Raw genomic sequence first — 19775 nt, 5'->3', positions numbered from 1 at the left:
CTTTGTTTTGCACGTAGTTAGAACCCCACATCGTTCACTGTTAGTCCATTGTACATTATGTGTCCTTACAGAATATAAATTGCATTTTATATGTTATAAAATTAGTTGCTTGCGTAAATTCTGCGCTTTTATGTAAATAAAGCATTTTTTTAGTGAAAGTAGAGTTTATATGCCCAAACATGAAAACATATATAATTATTGTTATTATTTTGTACTCAGTAGAACGTTTTTCATTATGATCAAATGTAAGAGTTTCGTGTTATTATTGTTAAATGCGAAAGCTGTTTACGAATAACATAAACATGTTTTATATAAAATTCGACGAAGTACTGAGGCAATGTATGATATATTTTTGTTTTGCTTTTTTTATTTTACCTTCTTATTGACGAAATTGCGTTTTCTATTGAAAGGTGATAAATCTCATTTTTTTTCCTTCATTCTTATTACAACAGCCTTTGTTTCACGCTAGAAATCCGCATTAAAAAAAAAACAAAATTAAGCATTGGCAGTTTCACTTTTGCTATAAATACTATTTATTATTAATTACCAGATTCAAATGGCTCTGAGCACTATGGGACTTAACATCTATGGTCATCAGTCCCCTAGAACTTAGAAATACTTAAACCTAACTAACCTAAGGACATCACACACACCCATGCCCGAGGCAGGATTCGAACCTGCGACCGTAGCAGTCGCGCGGTTCCGGACTGAGCGCCTAGAACCGCGAGACCACCGCGGCTGGCATTAATTACCAGACAGGAGGATAATTAAGTAGACAAAAATGTTCGGTAGGTTACCCAGCCTTTTATACGAGGGTCACTTCAAAAGAAATGCACATTATTTTTGTAAAAATACAGTTTTCATTCTGCATGTGTGAAAGTTTTACAGTGTGTAGATACATCTTTCCCGCTTGTTTTCAATCTTAGTTCAACCTGTTCCCGTGAGTGGCGCCGTCACAGCATGTTTTCAAGATGGCTACTACACTTGACGTTCGTCAGAAGCAACGTGCTGTCATAGAATTCCTGTGCTGTGAAAACGAGACAGTGGGAAACATCCACAAAAAGTTGAAAAATGTGTATGCAGATACTGCTGTCGATTGCAGTACAGTTAGTCGGTGGGCAAGCAGGTTACGTGATGAAAGCGGGCGCGGCAATATTGAGGACTGTCCTCGTAGCGGCAGGCCTCGTACTGCACACCATCCTGACAAAGTGCTGAGAGTTAACGAAATGGTGACTGCTGACAGATGCATCACAGTGAACGAATTGTCACGCTACGTTGAGATAGGGGAAGGAAGCGTTTGCAGAATACTGATAGTGTTGGCGTTAAAAAAGGTTTGTGCCAGGTGGGTGGGTTCCCAGGATGTGGACAGTGGCTCACAAGAAACAAGAAAAACGGTATGCAGCGAACTTTTGGAACAGTGCAAGAATGGTGGAGATGAATTTCTTGGAAGAATTGTGACAGGTGATGAAACATGGCTCCATCATTTTTCACCAGTGACGAAGAGGCAATCAGTGGAGTGGCATCATGCAAATTCACCCAAGCAAAAAAAATCAAAAGCATTCCTTCTGCTGGAAAAGTTATAACTACAGTGATTTTCGATTCAGAAGGACTCTTTCTTGTGGACAACATTCCAAGTGGAACCACCATAAATTTTGATGCATATGTGACGACACTGAAGAAACTTCAAGCTCGACTGAGTCGTGTTCGTCCACATCGGCAAAATCAGGATGTTTTGCTGTTGCACGACAATTCACGGCCATATGTCAGTTAAAAAACCATGGAAGCGTTCACAAAACGCGGATGGACAACACTGAAACACCCGCCTTACAGTCCTGACCTGGCTCCATGTGACTATCATCTCTTTGGGAAACTGAGCGACTCTCTTCGTGGAACAAGGTTTGAAGATGATGACTCCCTTGTGCACGCTGCCAAACAGTGGCTCCAACATGTTGGTCCAGACTTTTACTGTGTGGGTATACAGGCGCTGGTTCCAAGATGGCGTAAGGATGTTGAGAGGGATGGAAATTACGTGGAGAAATGAAAATACTGTTCCTGAAGGATGTATCTACACACTGCAAAACTTTCAAACATGTAGAATAAAAGATGGATTTAAAAGAAATAGTGTGTATTTCTTTTGGAGTGACCCTCGTATATCGTCATTCAGTTTCTAGATGATTCACCAATTCCGGTTTTTATGAGAACCTAGTAAGACACTGTTTGTATATGTAAAGAAAGCGATCGTTATGAGACAATATACTGATAATGTGAGTCAGACCCTAACTTACCAAACCTACTAGGAAAACTAACGAAACTACACTTAGTTGTGTTAGTCTACAGAAGCCTTCGGTAGCTTTACAACTATAATCAAAAGTCAAGGGGTAATAAATCGTGTCATGGGGAACGTCTTTCGTTAGAGACAAGTTATACGCAGCCGCTTCCTGGCAACTCTAGGAGTCCTTTTGTACCATATTTGTTAAGCCCGAAAGAGGCAGCAGGGTGTAGGCAATGAGCAGGCTGTTTATGTTTTCTTATTGGCAACGTCACGTAGCGCTCTGTATGAAAATCACTGGCTGTGCTGTGTGCAGTCTGTGGCTAGTTTGCATTGTTGTCTGCCGTTGTAGTGTTGGGCACCTGGATGTTAACAGCGCGTAGCGTTGCGCAGTTGGAGGTGAGCCGCCAGCAGTGGTGGATGTGGGAAGAGAAATGGCGGAGTTTTGAAATTTGTAAGACTGGATGTCATGAACTGCTATGTATATTATGATTTTTCAACACTATTAAGGTAAATACATTGTTTGTTCTCTATTAAAATCTTTCATTTGCTAACTATGCCTATCAGTAGTTAGTGCCTTCCGTAGTTTGAATCTTTTATTTAGCTGGCAGTAGTGGCGCTCGCTGTATTGCAGTAGTTCGAGTAACGAAGATTTTTGTGAGGTAAGTGATTTGTGAAAGGTATAGGTTAATGTTAGTCAGGGCCACTCTTTTGTAGGGATTTTTGAAAGTCAGATTGCGTTGCGCTAAAAAAAAAATATTGTGTATCAGGATAAGAACAGTCTTGTATAATTGTTCAAAGGGGACGTTTCAATATAAACCACTAACACACTGTAGTAATTGCATGCAAGTAATGTCTCAGACCACAGCTACGAGACGCAGTTCCGAGGGAAGGAGAATTTTACGATGGTACATCCTGCATTCGGCTGAAACCTCACATCGGGACACAATGAGACGCCGAAACCACTGCGTAGGCCGTCGGCAAAAGCCGCCCCTTGTCCCTGCTTTTAACGACGACCCTTCCGAAACTCCTTCTACAGGAACACGTGGGAGATGCCAGATAAGCATCTGGAGCAGCTCAATTCAAAACATTGCTGGCTCACTGTAGCCACATGTGTTAAAATCCAAATGAAAGAATAAGCGTTTATCTCAGTATTACGTAGCAGAAGTTAAACTCTGCACTACGAAAGAAACAAAGCGTGTGAGAGGCTACAAAAACTCTAGTGGGTGGAGTTATAACAAGTACGAACGCTCTGATTGGCCAGAAAGAAAACGCGTAGCCACCAGTTTTGATATACACAAATTGTAGACTGAGCAATTCGCTACTTCACTTGCTGAAAATCGTCAAATGTTTGCGCAAGGCAATTCGCGCCATGCTGAGACGCTTGCGAGAGTCATTACGTGGGCACTTGTGCACAGACTCGTCTTAACTCATAAGGAGTTAAACTGCAAAGACTCCTAGTACGCAGAATGGCACCGAGCACTCACTGTTAACGCTTGCAAGCGATTTGAGGGCAACGACGTACCTGCTATCCCATCCAAATAGCGTGTACCATGTCAATTAACTTAACTCGGGTATATCTGGGAGTCTCGACTTCACTGAAGACGTAGGAAATGAATCAGACTGGTGTTTATCAGTCGAGAGACATTTAGAATAGATTCTCAGGCTCACAGCTCGCGCCGACAGCCGTCACTGCCGCTGCCAATAAAAGGAAAACACACGCGCTTGCGCTACGCCAACAAGTGATATTCAATTGATACCCAGAACTGCTGTCGTCTCCGTCTCTCCTAATTTTTGTACTTTCAACCATGACCTGTAGTTAAATACACTCCTGGAAATTGAAATAAGAACACCGTGAATTCATTGTCCCAGGAAGCGGAAACTTTATTGACACATTCCTGGGGTCAGATACATCACATGATCACACTGACAGAACCACAGGCACATAGACACAGGCAACAGAGCATGCACAATGTCGGCACTAGTACAGTGTATATCCACCTTTCGCAGCAATGCAGGCTGCTATTCTCCCATGGAGACGATCGTAGAGATGCTGGATGTAGTCCTGTGGAACGGCTTGCCATGCCATTTCCACCTGGCGCCGCAGTTGGACCAGCGTTCGTGCTGGACGTGCAGACCGCGTGAGACGACGCTTCATCCAGTCCCAAACATGCTCAATGGGGGACAGATTCGGAGATCTTGCTGGCCAGGGTAGTTGACTTACACCTTCTAGAGCACGTTGGGTGGCACGGGATACATGCGGACGTGCATTGTCCTGTTGGAACAGCAAGTTCCCTTGCCGGTCTAGGAATGGTAGAACGATGGGTTCGATGACGGTTTGGATGTACCGTGCACTATTCAGTGTCCCCTCGATGATCACCAGTGGTGTACGGCCAGTGTAGGAGATCGCTCCCCACACCATGATGCCGGGTGTTGGCCCTGTGTGCCTCGGTCGTATGCAGTCCTGATTGTGGCGCTCACCTGCACGGCGCCAAACACGCATACGACCATCATTGGCACCAAGGCAGAAGCGACTCTCATCGCTGAAGACGACAAGTCTCCATTCGTCCCTCCATTCACGCCTGTCGCGACACCACTGGAGGCGGGCTGCACGATGTTGGGGCGTGAGCGGAAGACGGCCTAACGGTGTGCGGGACCGTAGCCCAGCTTCATGGAGACGGTTGCGAATGGTCCTCGCCGATACCCCAGGAGCAACAGTGTCCCTAATTTGCTGGGAAGTGGCGGTGCGGTCCCCTACGGCACTGCGTAGGATCCTACGGTCTTGGCGTGCATCCGTGCGTCGCTGCCGTCCGGTCCCAGGTCGACGGGCACGTGCACCTTCCGCCGACCACTGGCGACAACATCGATGTACTGTGGAGACCTCACGCCCCACGTGTTGAGCAATTCGGCGGTACGTCCACCCGGCCTCCCGCATGCCCACTATACGCCCTCGCTCAAAGTCCGTCAACTGCACATACGGTTCACGTCCACGCTGTCGCGGCATGCTACCAGTGTTAAAGACTGCGATGGAGCTCCGTATGCCACGGCAAACTGGCTGACACTGACGGCGGCGGTGCACAAATGCTGCGCAGCTAGCGCCATTCGACGGCCAACACCGCGGTTCCTGGTGTGTCCGCTGTGCCGTGCGTGTGATCATTGCTTGTACAGCCCTCTCGCAGTGTCCGGAGCAAGTATGGTGGGTCTGACACACCGGTGTCAATGTGTTCTTTTTTCCATTTCCAGGAGTGTATATTCACGATTGTTGGGCTTAATTGAAGCAGAAACGCGAGATATCAGATTTAATGAAAAGAATTCATCTGTTGATATTGAGTGCTTTATACACTTAATTCATGGAATAGTTTTAACTGTGTACTTTTTTATGATTGCTCTGTACCGAACCCCATTCAATTTGGGGTATTTTCACTATGCTTTTTAGCGTAATTGATATCTCTGGACCCAATTGTATTTAATTTGTTTGTATTTTAATCGACCCCCAGATACACTATGTGATGGAATTTATACGGGCACCTGGCTGAAAATGACTTACAAGATCATGGCGCCCTCCATCAGTAATGCTGGAATTCAATACGCTGTTGGCCCACCCTAGGCCTTGATGACAGCTTCCACTATTGCAGGCATACATTCAGTCAGGTGCTGGATGGTTTCTTTGGCAACGACAGCCCATTCTTCACTGAGTGCTGCGCTGAGGAGAGGTATCGATGTCAGTCGGTGAGGCCTGGCGCGAAGTCGGCGTGCCTGTTCTCCAGGATTCAGGCAGGACTCTGAGGAGGCCAGACCAATACAGGGCTGTTATTGTAATGTAACCACTCCTCCACAGGCCGTGCGTTATCAAGAGGTGATCGATCGTGTTGAAAGTAGCAATCGCCATCTCCGAATTGCTTTTCAACAGTGGGAAGCAAGAAGGTGTTTAAACCATCAATGTAGGGTTGTGCTGTGATAGTGCCACACAAAACAACAAGGAGTTCAAACCCCCTCCATGAAAAACACGACCACACCGTAACACCACCGCCTAAGAATTTTACTGTTGGCGCTAGACACAGTGGCAGATGGCGTTCACTGGGCACTCGCCGTATCCTCACCCTGCCATTGGATTGCTACATTGTGTACCGTGATTTGTCACTCCATATAGCTTTTTCCACTGTTCAATCGTCAAGTGTTTACGCTCCTTACACCAAGGGAGGCGTCGTTTGACATTTACTGACGTGATTTGTGATTTATGAGCAGCTGCTTGACCATGAAATCCAAATTTCCTTACCTCCCGCCTAACTGTCATAGTACTGGCAGTGGATCCTGATGCAGGTTGGAATTCTCGTGTGATTGTCTGGATAGATGTCTGCCTATTCCACGTTACGACCCCCTTCAATTGTCAGTGGTCTCTGTCAGTCAACAGACGAGGTCGGCCTGTACGCTTTTGTGCTGTAAGTGTACATTCACGTTTCCACATCACTATCGCATCGGTGGACCTTAGGATGTTTAGGTGTGTAGAAATCTCGCGTACAGACATATGACACAAGTGACACCCAATCACCTGACCACGTTCGAAGTCCGTGGGTTCCGCGAAGGGCCCCATTTTGCTCTCTCACGATGTCTAATGACTACTGAGGTCACTGGCATGGAGTACCTGGCAGTAGGTGGCAGCACAATGCACTTAAATATGACGAACGTTTGTTTTTTGTGGTTTCCGCATACTTTTGATCACATAGTGTATGGTCATCAACAATCTTATCATTCAAGAACCTTATAGAAGAACGTGTGAACAGCAAATATCAATATTTTACCATCCTGTATGTAATTTTGCTTAAACCTTATAACTAAAATCCAAAATTTTCATTTATAGAATGAGATTTTCACTCTGCAGCGGAGTGTGTGCTGATATGAAACTTTTTGGAAGACTAAAACTGTGTGCCGGAACTTTTTTTAATTTTGTTCGGTACTGTTCGTTGCGTTTGGTCTGGGCGGACGTCACAAGACATCCATTGAAGTTGATCGTTGATTCCTTTACTCAGTTTTTTTATTACAGAGAGCGAGCAGCCTTCTGACGTAACACGCTGAGCTACCGTGCCGGCTCTGACGTAGACTTGAACTCGGGATCTTTGCCTTTCGCGAGCAAGTGCTCTACCAATTGAGGATCCTAAGCAACACTCACGACCACCCCCCCCCCCCCCCCTCCCGACTCACAGCTTCAATTCTGCCAGTACCTCGTCTCCTACCTTCAAACTTCACAGAAGCTCTTCTGCAAACCTTGCAGAACTAGCACTCCTGAAAGAAAGGATATTGCCCACAACCTGAGGGATGTTTCCAGAATGGGATTTTCATTCTGCAGCGGAGCGTGCCCTGATAGGAAACTTCCTGGCAGACTAAAATTGTGTGCCGGACCGAGACTCGAACTCGAGGCCTTTATCGTGAGTTCGAGTTTCGGTCTGGCTCTCAGTTTTATTCTGCCAGGAAGTTTCATTTTCATTTTTGTTAAGATATAGTTAAGCCTGCACCTGTACACTAATTTCTGTTAGCGATAACGTTTCCTTTACACGGAGCGTAGTGGAACCGACATTGAAATCATAGTCTGATTACATCACTGTCCATACTGCTGCACTCTTCTGAGCTCTGCATGCGTGAGATGGTATCTTCCTGAATGAGATTTTCACTCTGCAGCGGAGTGTGCGCTGATACGAAACTTCCTGGCAGATTAAAACTGTGTGCCCGACCGAGACTCGAACTCGGGACCTTTGCCTTTCGCGGGCAAGTGCTCTACCATCTGAGCTACCGAAGCACGACTCACGCCCGGTACCCACAGCTTTACTTCTGCCAGTATCTCGTCTCCTACCTTCCAAACTTTGCAGAAGCTCTCCTGCGAAACTTGCAGAACTAGCACTCCTGAAAGAAAGGATATAGCGGAGACACGGCTTAGCCACAGCCTGGGGGATGTTTCCAGAATGAGATTTTCACTCTGCAGCGTAGTGTGCGCTGATATGAAACTTCCTGGCAGATTAAAACTGGATGCCCGAGTGAGGCTCGAACTTGGGACCTTTGCATTTCGCGGGCAAGTGCTCTACCATCTGAGCTACCGAAGCACGACTCACACCCGGTACCCACAGCTTTACTTCTGCCAGTATCTCGTCTCCTACCTTCCAAACTTTACAGAAGCTCTCCTGCGAAACTTGCAGAACTAGCACTCCTGAAAGAAAGTATATAGCGGAGACATGGCTTAGCCACAGCCTGGGGGATGTTTCCAGAATGAAATTTTCACTCTGCAGCGGAGTATGCGCTGATATGAAACTTCCTGGCAGATTAAAACTGTGTGCCCGACCGAGACTCGAACTCGGGACCTTTGCCTTTCGCGGGCAAGTGCTCTACCATCTGAGCTACCGAAGCACGACTCACGCCCCGTCCCCACAGCTTTACTTCTGCCAGTATCTCGTCTCCTACCTTCCAAACTTTACAGAAGCTCTCCTGCGAAACTTGCAGAACTAGCACTCCTGAAAGAAAGGATATAGCGGAGACATGGCTTAGCCACAGCCTGGGGGATGTTTCCAGAATGAGATTTTCACTCTGCAGCGTAGTGTGCGCTGATATGAAACTTCCTGGCAGATTAAAACTCTGTTGTGGTATCTTCCTACCTTGCAGTCCGTAGGTACAACACCAAATTCCTAAAACATTAAGAAAGCGTCCTTGCACAACTGTTTTAGGAAGATAGATCAGGACCAGTTTCACACATGTTAGATAATGGCGACCCTGCCAGGATGGTAAGGTGGTCAACCATAAATAATTACTCAGACAAATGAATTTTTATATTAAATTTTTTGTGTTCTATCAACCAATGTTAAATGTTAGTGGCTACTGACAAGTCGATAGGGGTACAGGGAAGTGCAATGTAGTGAGAGATGTATGCAGTATCCCCACGGTATAGCTGTAACGCCATTGTTAGCTTTAAATTTATCTTGCAATCGTACAATTCGCTGACTCAGCGTTGATAAGTTCGTTGGGTCTCAACTGGTAAGTGAGGGTCGTACAGTCTTGTTATCGTGTCAAGGAAACTAGGAACGCTAGACAAAGTGTGAAGGTAGGAAGTTTATGAAGCGCAATCTCATCTATATCTACGTCTGTATGGATACTCTGCAAATCACATTTGATTGCCTGGCAGAGGGTTCATCGAACCATCTTCACAATTCTCTATTATTCCAGTCTCATAAAGCGCACGGACACAAAAAATACCTATGTCTTTCAGCACGAGCTCTTATTTCCCTTATTTTATCATGGTGATCGTTTCTTCCTATGTAGGTCGGTGTCAACAAAATATTTTCGGATTCGGAGGAGAAAATTGGTGACTGGAATTTCGTGAGAAGTTTCCTCCGCAACGAAAAACGCCTTTGTTTTAATAATGTCCATCCCAAATCCTGTATCATTTCAGTGACACTTTCTCACCTATTTCCCGATAATACAAAATGTGCTGCCCTTCTTTGAACTTTTTCGATGTACTCCGTCAATCCTATCTAGTAAGTATCCCACACCGCGCAGCAGTATTCTAAAAGAGGACGGACAAGCACACTGTAGGCAGTTTCCTTAGTAGATCACCATCATTCGATTTGGACAGCTTTAAAAGGGTTGAAATGTCCTTGATGGAATCCCAAAATGTGTTGCGAATATAGTTAGTAGTAAAGAAGTAATAAATTAAAACATCATGCCTACTGTTGAAGTTTTACTGCGCACCATCATAAGCAGAAGCTAGTTTTACACGCATCTAATTGTCTATGACGTCATATCTCCGTAACTATATGTCGTACAATGAAGTAATTTTGCAGATACATTAAGTGTTATATGTGGATGTTTTCTGCAAACTGTGTTGGGAATAGATTTGGCAGTAAAAAGTAATTAATTAAAACGTTACGTCCAGAGCTAGAGAATAAGATTTCTGAAGGTTTGAAATTATGTCTAAAGATTGTTGAAAATCTCTAAGAACTCTCATCTCAAATATTGGCAGTATAAATTCGGGTATTTGCGTGCCGTCAGAGACGCTGCTTCAAGACAGACACAAAGATTCTAAGCCCAGCTTCTGCTTAAGATGGTGTGCAGCCTTCATTGGACTTACTGTCACTTATAACAATGTGCAATCGTCCTTTTATGGGTAAAATAACTGAAACTATGATGATCGGCACAGAAAATCACTCAAGTATATTGCATACAGAAACTCATTATCATTTCACGCTTTTTCACTTTATCTAAGTAATATGTCACACTTTGCTTTAAGTAATTAATTTCGCACAATTTCGGGCAATACCTTAGTCTGGCTTTCTTTGTTGTTGAAATACAGTTTCTACTCCAGATACTGAATTCATGGGTACTTTCAATACATAGTCCGCTGTGCCATGTCAACAGCAGGCCTAAGAACAGACTAAGCGACTAAAATCCCGTTTAAAATTGTAGTTATGGTACCTACAATAAAACATTTTGCATCCACGGTCCTCTAAAATATTGCAGCGAATATATGTATGGTTCATATCGAGGTACTTAACACGAACCGAGTATGCAAATAAAACATTCCGGCCACTTCGTGTGTCAGTGAAAGTATTTTACCATGTTGCATATTCATTTGAGCCTGTTTATGATATTCGGTACCTATACAACGCATCGAGGTATTTGAAATGCATATTATTTTTGATACTGACGACTTCCGTTTCTTTGTAACTGGTATCTGCTCCACTGAACATGATTCTTCACAGGTAGACGACCGTCATTAATCATGCTATAGTGATTTTAATACTGTGATGTTGAATTCCTCTTATCAATCGTAAGAGAAACTGGGTGAACCGATCGCATGCCAGTTCACAACTCACTTAATAGCTGTTCGTAATCTATGGGAATTGCGCAAAAAACGTGGGTGCATCTCATACCACCGCAGTACCAAAGGCTTAAGTTACCATGTGACTGAGTATTGCTTTGTGTCCAAATTGTGGCCAACGTGCTATGATATGGGCATCATGTATTATAATATAGAAGAGGAGGAGAAAAAAATTAGTATTTAACGTCCCGTCGACAACGAGACCATTAGAGACGGAGCACAAGCTCGGATTAGGGAAGGATGGAGAAGGCAAGGGGCCGTACCTTTTCGCGGGATTTTCCTTAAGTGGCTTAGGGAAATGATGGAAAACCTAATCAGGATTGCCAGATACGGGTTTGAACCTTCATCTTCCAAATACGAGTCCAGTATGCTAAACACTGCGCTATCCCACTCGGTACAAAATATAGACATAAATAAACGATTAAGTGGGAACTGCAGATAGACAAAACATGCTAAGTGATCAAACCGCTGATACGTAACTATCACTGTGAATCAATCCAGTACCTAGATAGAGATCCAAATCGTTTGCCCTTTATGTCTCTAATTGGTAGTGAATAATCATTCCTTTCACTGGTATTGTTAGCAGACAGGAAATACATTACTACTGGTGGACACTTCACATTAATTTGGCCTATTATGCTAGTATCCGTCTACGGAAACATATGTAGATAGAACGTCTGTTCTGACATTCTCAGAGTATACTAACATTAATTAAATTTCAAAGCAAGTAGCGAATTGTACATTAAAGACAATACATAATAATTTTTGAAAGCACAGTTATGGAAGGTTAAAGAAACGTAAAGGATAGAGTATAATGTGACAGTGTGCGCTTATCTACGGTTTCCGACGTGTGACAGGCCTATCACAAGCTACCTTTCCTTCAGTTTTTTTTCCTTTTGTTTCGTTTAGATAAGAGTTACTCTTTCGAAATATTTTCTATGGTCTAACTTCGTAACAGCGAGTGGTCACAATGTAGTACTTAATGCACTGTGTGATCAAAAGTAGCCGGCCGGAGTGGCCGAGTGGCTCTAGGCGCTTCAGTCTGGAACCGCAGGACCGCTACTGTCGCAGGTTCGAATACTGCCTCGGGCGTGGATGTGTGTGATGTCCTTAGGTTACTTAGGTTTAAGTAGCTCTAAGTTCTAGGGGACTGATGACCTCAGATGTTAAGTCCCATAGTTCTCAGAGCCATTTGAACCATTTTTGTGTTCAAAAGTACTCGGACACTCCTAAAAACATACTTTTTTTCTATTAGGTGCATTGTGCTGCCACCTACTGCCAGGTACTTCATATCAGCGAACTCAGTAGTAGTTAGACAGCGTGAGAGAGCAGAATGGAGCGCTCCACGAAACTCACGGACTTTGAACGTGGTCAGATGACTGGGTGTCACTTGTGTCAAACGTCTGTACGCGAGATTTCCACACTCCTAAACATCCCTAGGTCCACTGTTTCCGATGTTATAGTGAAGTGGATACGCGAAGGGACACGTATAGCTCAAAAGCGTACAGGCCGACCTCGTCTGTTGATTAACAGAGACCGCCGACAGTAGAAGAGGGTCGTATAGTGTGTAATAGGCAGACATCTATCTAGAACATCACGCAGGAATTCCAAACTGCATCAGGATCCACTGCCAGTACTATGACAGTTAGGCGGGATGTGAGAAAAGTCACCGCCACCCTGGTGTGCCACCGTTCAATGTCAGAGACTGAATCGTACCGGGTAACACTGAATAATAGTGGCTTAGTGTACAATAGTTCAAGATGTGACGTATACGCTGCTTCTATGAGGATATCAGCTCAATTGCACTCCACCTTTCATGTCACCATTCCCACATTTACCTTATACCTTCCTGAACTCTCTTTTAAACTCCATCACCATGAGAAGCTAAAGAATTTACCGAATACCAATGATTCAGATCTACTCCAATCGATCAATCATCTCCTTACCCAGGAACACAACCAAGTTGCTTTTGACCGAGTGGCCTCACATATTGCTGATTGGCACCAAACCAAGCGATTAACCACCGTTGTATTACCCAGCGCCAGTTCGGTAATCATCATTGTAATGATTCTGATTATAGTATCCTGGATACTCTGTAAAAGAGGGTTTTGCAAATGTTTCACTTCCTTCCGAGAAGTAGTACCACCCCCACAACCTGCAGGTGAATATCACACCTGAAATACCTGCCAACCTTGGTGCATTCGATCAGTGAACAAATTTTGTAATGGATTTGTATTTCTATGTTAAGTCTATGGAATCACAATTTAACTGTCGAGTCTTAACCCTCATGTAAGTCATTTTGTTTTCTCTTTAAATTTTTGTCATTTTGTAATGTTCTCATTCACCCACTTGAGCAATTACCATTGTAATCCTACATTTAAGAACTCAAAGTAATATTACGGGGAAAAACCCCCTTATGACTGTTAGGCCTGGGAGCATTCTCTCACCCGCACGAGGGTGGAGTGTTTCAGTGTGCCCCTCATCATCGCCTGGGTACCCACCACCACTGATACCGCCGACACACTGCCGTCGCACCAACTTCACAAGTTAGTTATTCAAGAGCCTTCCTTCAGGTCCTTCAGGCCACTTTGGAACTTTTGCACATATTGATCATATATTTTTTTAAATGGAATAATCAATTAGAATAAGCTCATTCATTTTCATCCAAAGAGCCTTCTTCGGAAGGGGAAAGGATGTGCAGGGAGGAGACACCCCAAGAGGGATCATTGCCGACAAAATTTTATTAAATAGAATTTTCCATGCATAATGTTCGGCCGTAGCCGGCTTGGGCATACTGTGGTGGAAGGTGCTGGCCGGAAGACCATGGTCGGCACATTCCTGCCACGTGGTCCTCGGTCAGACTCAAGTCCCACGGGTTGGTTGCGCTGACGGGGGTACGGTACTAGCAAGGCGCGTTGGCGGAATCAATCCTCCAATCAGAGACTAATCGTGTGATCACGTGGGGACGCGGCCGGGAGCGGCGAGGGCGGCTTGGAAACAGCTCCGCGCTCTCTTAGCTTCTGACCTCGGCCCCGAGTAGTCGCTCCTCTAGCCTCTGCCTCTCTGATGAGCAGACGGCAACCCCTCTTGGGGCTGCTCGGCCCTACGTAGGCACCACTGTACCATCACTACAAGAATAAACTGGGTCCATTCCACTCAATTTTCATTTTACAACGCCCTCCGCTCCTGACTTCTATCCTGACGAACATCATGGTCGAGCAGCTGCTCATAAGCCACACATCACACCGGTAAATGATAAACGATGCCTCGCTTGTTGTAAGGAGCGTAAACATTGGGCAATTGAGCAGTGGAAAAACGTTGTGTGGAGTGACGAATCACGGTACACAATGAAGTGATCCGATGGCTGGGTATGAATATGCCGAATGCCGGGTGAACACCATCTGCCAGTGTGTCTAGCGCATACAGTAAAATTTGTAGTCAGTGGTGTTAAGGTGTGGTCTTGTTTTTCATGGAAGTGTTTTTTTTTTTTGCGTGGCACTATCACAGCACAGGCCTACATTGATGTTTTAAACACCTTCTTGCTTCCCACTGTTGAAGAGCAATTCGGGGATGGCGATTGCAACTATCAACACGATCGATCACCTACTGATAATGCACGGCCTGTGGCGGAATGGTTACACGGCAATAAGATCCCTGTAGTGGACTGACCTGCATAGAGTCCTGACCTGATCCTAAAGAACACCTTTGGGGTCTTTTGCAACGCCTACTTCGTGCCACGCCTCACCGACCGACATCGATACCTCTCCTCAGTGCAGCACTTCGTGAAGAATGGGCTGGCATTGCCCAAGAATCCTTCCAGCACCTGATTGAACGTATGCCTGCGAGAGCTGAAGACGTCACCAAGGCTAAGGGTGGACCAACACGATATTGAATTCCAGCATTACCGATAGATGGCGCCAAGAACTTGTAAGTCATTTTCAGTCAGGTGTCCGGATTCTTTTGCTCACATAGTGTACGCAACATCACTTGCGCTTCACATTTGTTACGTGCAAGTGATACTGTCTGGTACATACTAAATTCCCTGTTAGTAATATTACAAATTGCATTCAGGCCTGTATGAAGTAGATTAACAAAAAATAAAGACAGTTAAATCAAATGGTTCAAATGGCTCTGAGCACTATGCGACTTAATTTCTGAGGTCATCAGTCGCCTAGAACTTAGAACTAATTAAACCTAACTAACCTAAGGACATCACACACATCCATGCCCGAGGCAGGATTCGAACCTGCGACCGTAGCGGTCGTCCGGCTCCAGACTGTAGCGCCTAGAACCGTACGGCCACTACGGCCGGGTCAAATGTATCGCTTAGTTTGCAGATAATCATGTGTTTTATGTATTCTACGAGCGTAACGTTACGTATTAAGGAAGATTATTATCAATGTTATTTGTGTGTTTGTGAAATCGGAATTATGTATATAAATGGTCTGTTTTGCATCTGCTTCATGTCGGAGGTGAACGTAGTAACATGGCGACGGCAGCATATTCGGCTCAGCCGCCAAGCAGACAGATGGCCACTATTGTCCACAAGGATATGGTCACCCCGCGGTAGAAGATCCTGTCGGCGTGTGTTATCGCCCTATGATTCAAATAAAGTAAGTGTAGTTAATTCTGTGTAACAAACAAAATATTTGACCATCATTGTTGTAAAGGAAAATGTAATGGTAGTTAGTTACGTCCTTGTTCTTATCTTGACCGCTTATGATAATATCATGTTACGAGAAAGACTACATTAAAATAAAACATGTCATTGAAAGTGAGAAGTGATTTATTCACCTGCCAAGAAAATGAAAGTGAATATTTATCTGAAAGAAAATAATTTGCTCTAGAATCTCATTTTATCAGAACAAGATTGATTTTTCTTCACGGTCAAGTTTTGCTGAAATTACTATAATTGTTGCAGTTTGACGTGAATCATTTATCGATATTTAAAGGCAAGACCAGAGATAATACCCGAAATGTCAACTTTTGAGAAAGCATGTAACTTTTATCAAACTGATGTTAAGCAAATGATTTAATTTTTGCCTCTCTTTACTTCGGAGATTGGAGGAAGTTAATTTAACCAATTCGATGAAGTAATTCAAATTCGTTGTGGAGCCCACTCTTGAAAAGAAGCCTGAAATAGTAAAAATCAGTTATTATACATACCTGATTGAAAGTTTTCGTCACCTGGTTATTAGGTATGACATCTGTTGGTGTCGTCGGTTTAAGTAATAACATCAACCTCCTCGGGAGCCACAAGTGGCGACCGATATAGTGATGACTGAGACAGTGATGTGTGATATAAATTCGCAGGAGCGATGCACTAATAGACATCGATTGACGTACGAGTGGAAAGGAAGGTAAGCGACTGCCGTGGAGCATACTGCATTCGCTATTCGGCCAGCGAGTGACGGCGACAAGGCGCAGCTTCCTAGCTTCCTGGTGGTAGCAGCTATCTGACTTCGAGTGAAACCACCACGAGACGCCGCGTTCGTGTGATTTCAGCCAAGTACTTTCGATAGGGAAATTTATCATTCTAGCAATTAGCTGCCGGGCGTCACCGGCCACGAGCAACACATCCCGGTGATAGCTGTGGGGCGTCAACCGCATCGACCGAGTCATGGTGGGGCCATCGCAGAGCTGACTTTGTGAGCAACTAGATCTGCACGTCGCGACCGGGTAGTAGCAATCGAGTGGAGCTCCAGCTGATGGCGGGTTGCAGTCCACTTCACGAGCCTGTTCACCGTCAACAGAAATTTGTTATGTGGGTATAATTCAAATCTATAAACAATACAAGTAATTTGTGCTGTGTCAAGGAATCAGACTTAGCTTTGTCAGTGTGGCGGGTGGGATATTATAACTGTATGTCATATAGGGAATAGATCATAGTTTTGAATTAATAATAACAAGGGCGGAAGACAGCGTACTGGAGATGGATGAATGGACTTCGCGGGCCAGAATACTAAATCAGAAATTGTTGTTGTTGTGGTCTTCAGTCGTGAGACTGATTTGATGCCGCTCTCCATTCTACTCTATCCTGTGCAAGCTTCTTCATCTCCCAGTACCTACTGCAAACTACATCATTCTGAATATGTTTACTGTATTCATCTCTTGGTCTCCCTCTACGACTTTTACCCTCCACGCTGCCCTCTAATACTAAATTGGTGATCCCTTGATGCCTCAGAACATGTCCCACCAACCGATCCCTTCTTCTAGTCTGGTTGTGCCACAAACTTCTCTTCTCCCCAATCCTATTCAATACCTCCTCATTAGTTATATGATCTACCCATCAGAAATTATATAGTAATAATCTGAATACAGCCAGTTTAAAGACTGTCAAATGTATCAGTGAATCGGAAAATGGTAAACTCAGCTCAAAGACAAAATCTGAATTAACTAGCTTAAAATCAGAATAAACTAGCTTAGATACTCAGGTTGCGAATACTCATTCCAGACTAGAAGACCACATTCTCACGGAAATGTAGAGAAGAGAAATCACAAATGGAAAAGGATATTGTTAGTTAGACTCGGCAGAGCGGAAATATGAGAGTTTTAGTTTGCGTGGAAAAATAATAATAAAAAATAATAATAACGACAAAAATAATATTTTTATACATGAAGAGATCATGGATTGAACTGACCGCGTTTTTAATCAGTTATTAGCAAGTATTAAGGACGCTTCCATTGGGGATACTGAACACGCACTGTCTCCGAGTGGGGAGATGGCAAAAATCATTAATCGTGCTGAAGAAGAACATAGAGAAATAGAGAAATTAAAAGCACAAGTAACTGGAAACAGTAAACCAATAAATACGTTAAAAGAAAAGAATAGCTGCGAGTCTTCATGCTTTGATGAGGATCACTGAACACAAAAGGCATAATTGCTAGGACAAATAGAATAGACAGAAGAGCGTTTGCAGAAAGTGGGGAGATTGGTCTTTGACTTTATAGTATCCCAGAGCCCTTATACTACAGGTAGTAAAGTCTGTTTCGAGTTTTCGATTGTTCGAATGGTACGACCGAATCAGCAGAACCGGGTTTAGAAAATACTTCGAATGGTATTTTTATAAGAGTACACTGATAACGAATAAGATTAGGGGCGTCAGCTTTTGCTCACAGCAGTTATCTTCCTACAAGGAAGTACCCAGCTTTCAAAATGTGTTGCAACAAAGCGTAGTACAGAGAAACAGTGTTTACCCAAGTCAACTTTTGGTACGCGGACGCCGTTCAATCGGAAAATGGTAAACTGAGCTCAAAGACAAAATCTGAATTAACTGGCTTAAAATCAGAATAAACTAGCTTAGATACTCAGGTTCCGAATACTCATTCCAGACTAGAAGACCACATTCTCACGCAAACGAGAAACAAGTTTTTCCTCAAATACTGTGGATCCAGGCAAAGAAAAAATCGTAATTTCATGCTCTGACAATGTAAAATTTAAAGGGGACCTTATTATATGAAGAGTGTCTTAATACTAGATACGGGAATAGCATGTACGCTTCTAACGAAAAAGAGTATTGTTAGTACGTCTAGAGTAATTGCATTAATTAACAGTGTAAGGCCAATGGTTGTCTTAGGGTTAATTAACATAAAGACTGCAGCCAGGTTAATGTAAGAATAAAAGACGGTGCGGGGTACCGACTGCCTAAGAACGCAGTGTTTTCAATTGCTGGTTTTTCGGAAAGATATGTTGTGATCTTTAATTTGGTGTCACCGACAGACACCACACTTGCTAGGTGGTAGCCTTTAAATCGGCCGCGGTCCGGTAGTATACGTCGGACCCGCGTGTCTCCACTGTCAGTGATTGCAGACCGAGCGCCGCCACACGGCAGGTCTAGAGAGAGTTCCTAGCACTCGTCCCCAGTTGTACAGCCGACTTTGCTAGCAATGGTTCACTGACAAATTACGCTCTCATTTGCCGAGACGAAAGTTAGCATAGCCTTCAGCTACGTCATTTGCTACGACCTAGCAAGGCGCCATTCTCATTTCTTATTTATCTTGGGATGCATGTACAGTCAGACCAATGTTCACCAATTATGGATTAAAGTTAAGTATTCCAGCAGCTACGTACTTTTCTTGCTACTATAAAGACCTTGTCCTGTTCTAGACCTCACACCAACCTGCGTGAGCTTAAACGCGTGCCTTTCGGCTTCCTCCAAACCCCGTGAATTGGCTCCTGCCAATTCACAACATATGGCGACGAGTATTTTGCGTTCGTCTTGATATTCCTATTTTACTTGTGTCATGGCTTCGCCACAATCTCCAGATGTACTGTCCGAATTTTATCGCTTGCAGAATCAGCAGACGCAGGCCTTATTGGATGCTCTTGCACAGCTCGTCCAGGGTCAACGTGCAATGCAAAACGATGCGGCAGCCGCCGCTCCACCGCTACCGCAGCCACAACACGCTGTTGCACCACCTTTTCGTCCGTTTGATGCGGCACTGGAAAGCTGGACGGAGTGGTCACGCCAATTTGGATTCCATCTCGCCGCCTACAGAATTCAAGGTAATGAGCGGCTACCTTTTCTCCTTTCTGCCGTAGGCGTCCAGACGTACCGTGTGATAGTGAAATTATTTCCCCGACGCGACGTAGCAACTCTGTCCTACGACGAAATTTTGTCTGCATTAGATGCATATTTGAAAGAATCA

The sequence above is a fragment of the Schistocerca nitens genome, chromosome 3 (genome assembly GCF_023898315.1).
Source record: "Schistocerca nitens isolate TAMUIC-IGC-003100 chromosome 3, iqSchNite1.1, whole genome shotgun sequence".
NCBI lineage: Eukaryota > Metazoa > Arthropoda > Insecta > Orthoptera > Acrididae > Schistocerca > Schistocerca nitens.
The sequence above is the reverse complement of the archived record's forward strand: the minus strand, read 5'-3'. Positions refer to the sequence as shown.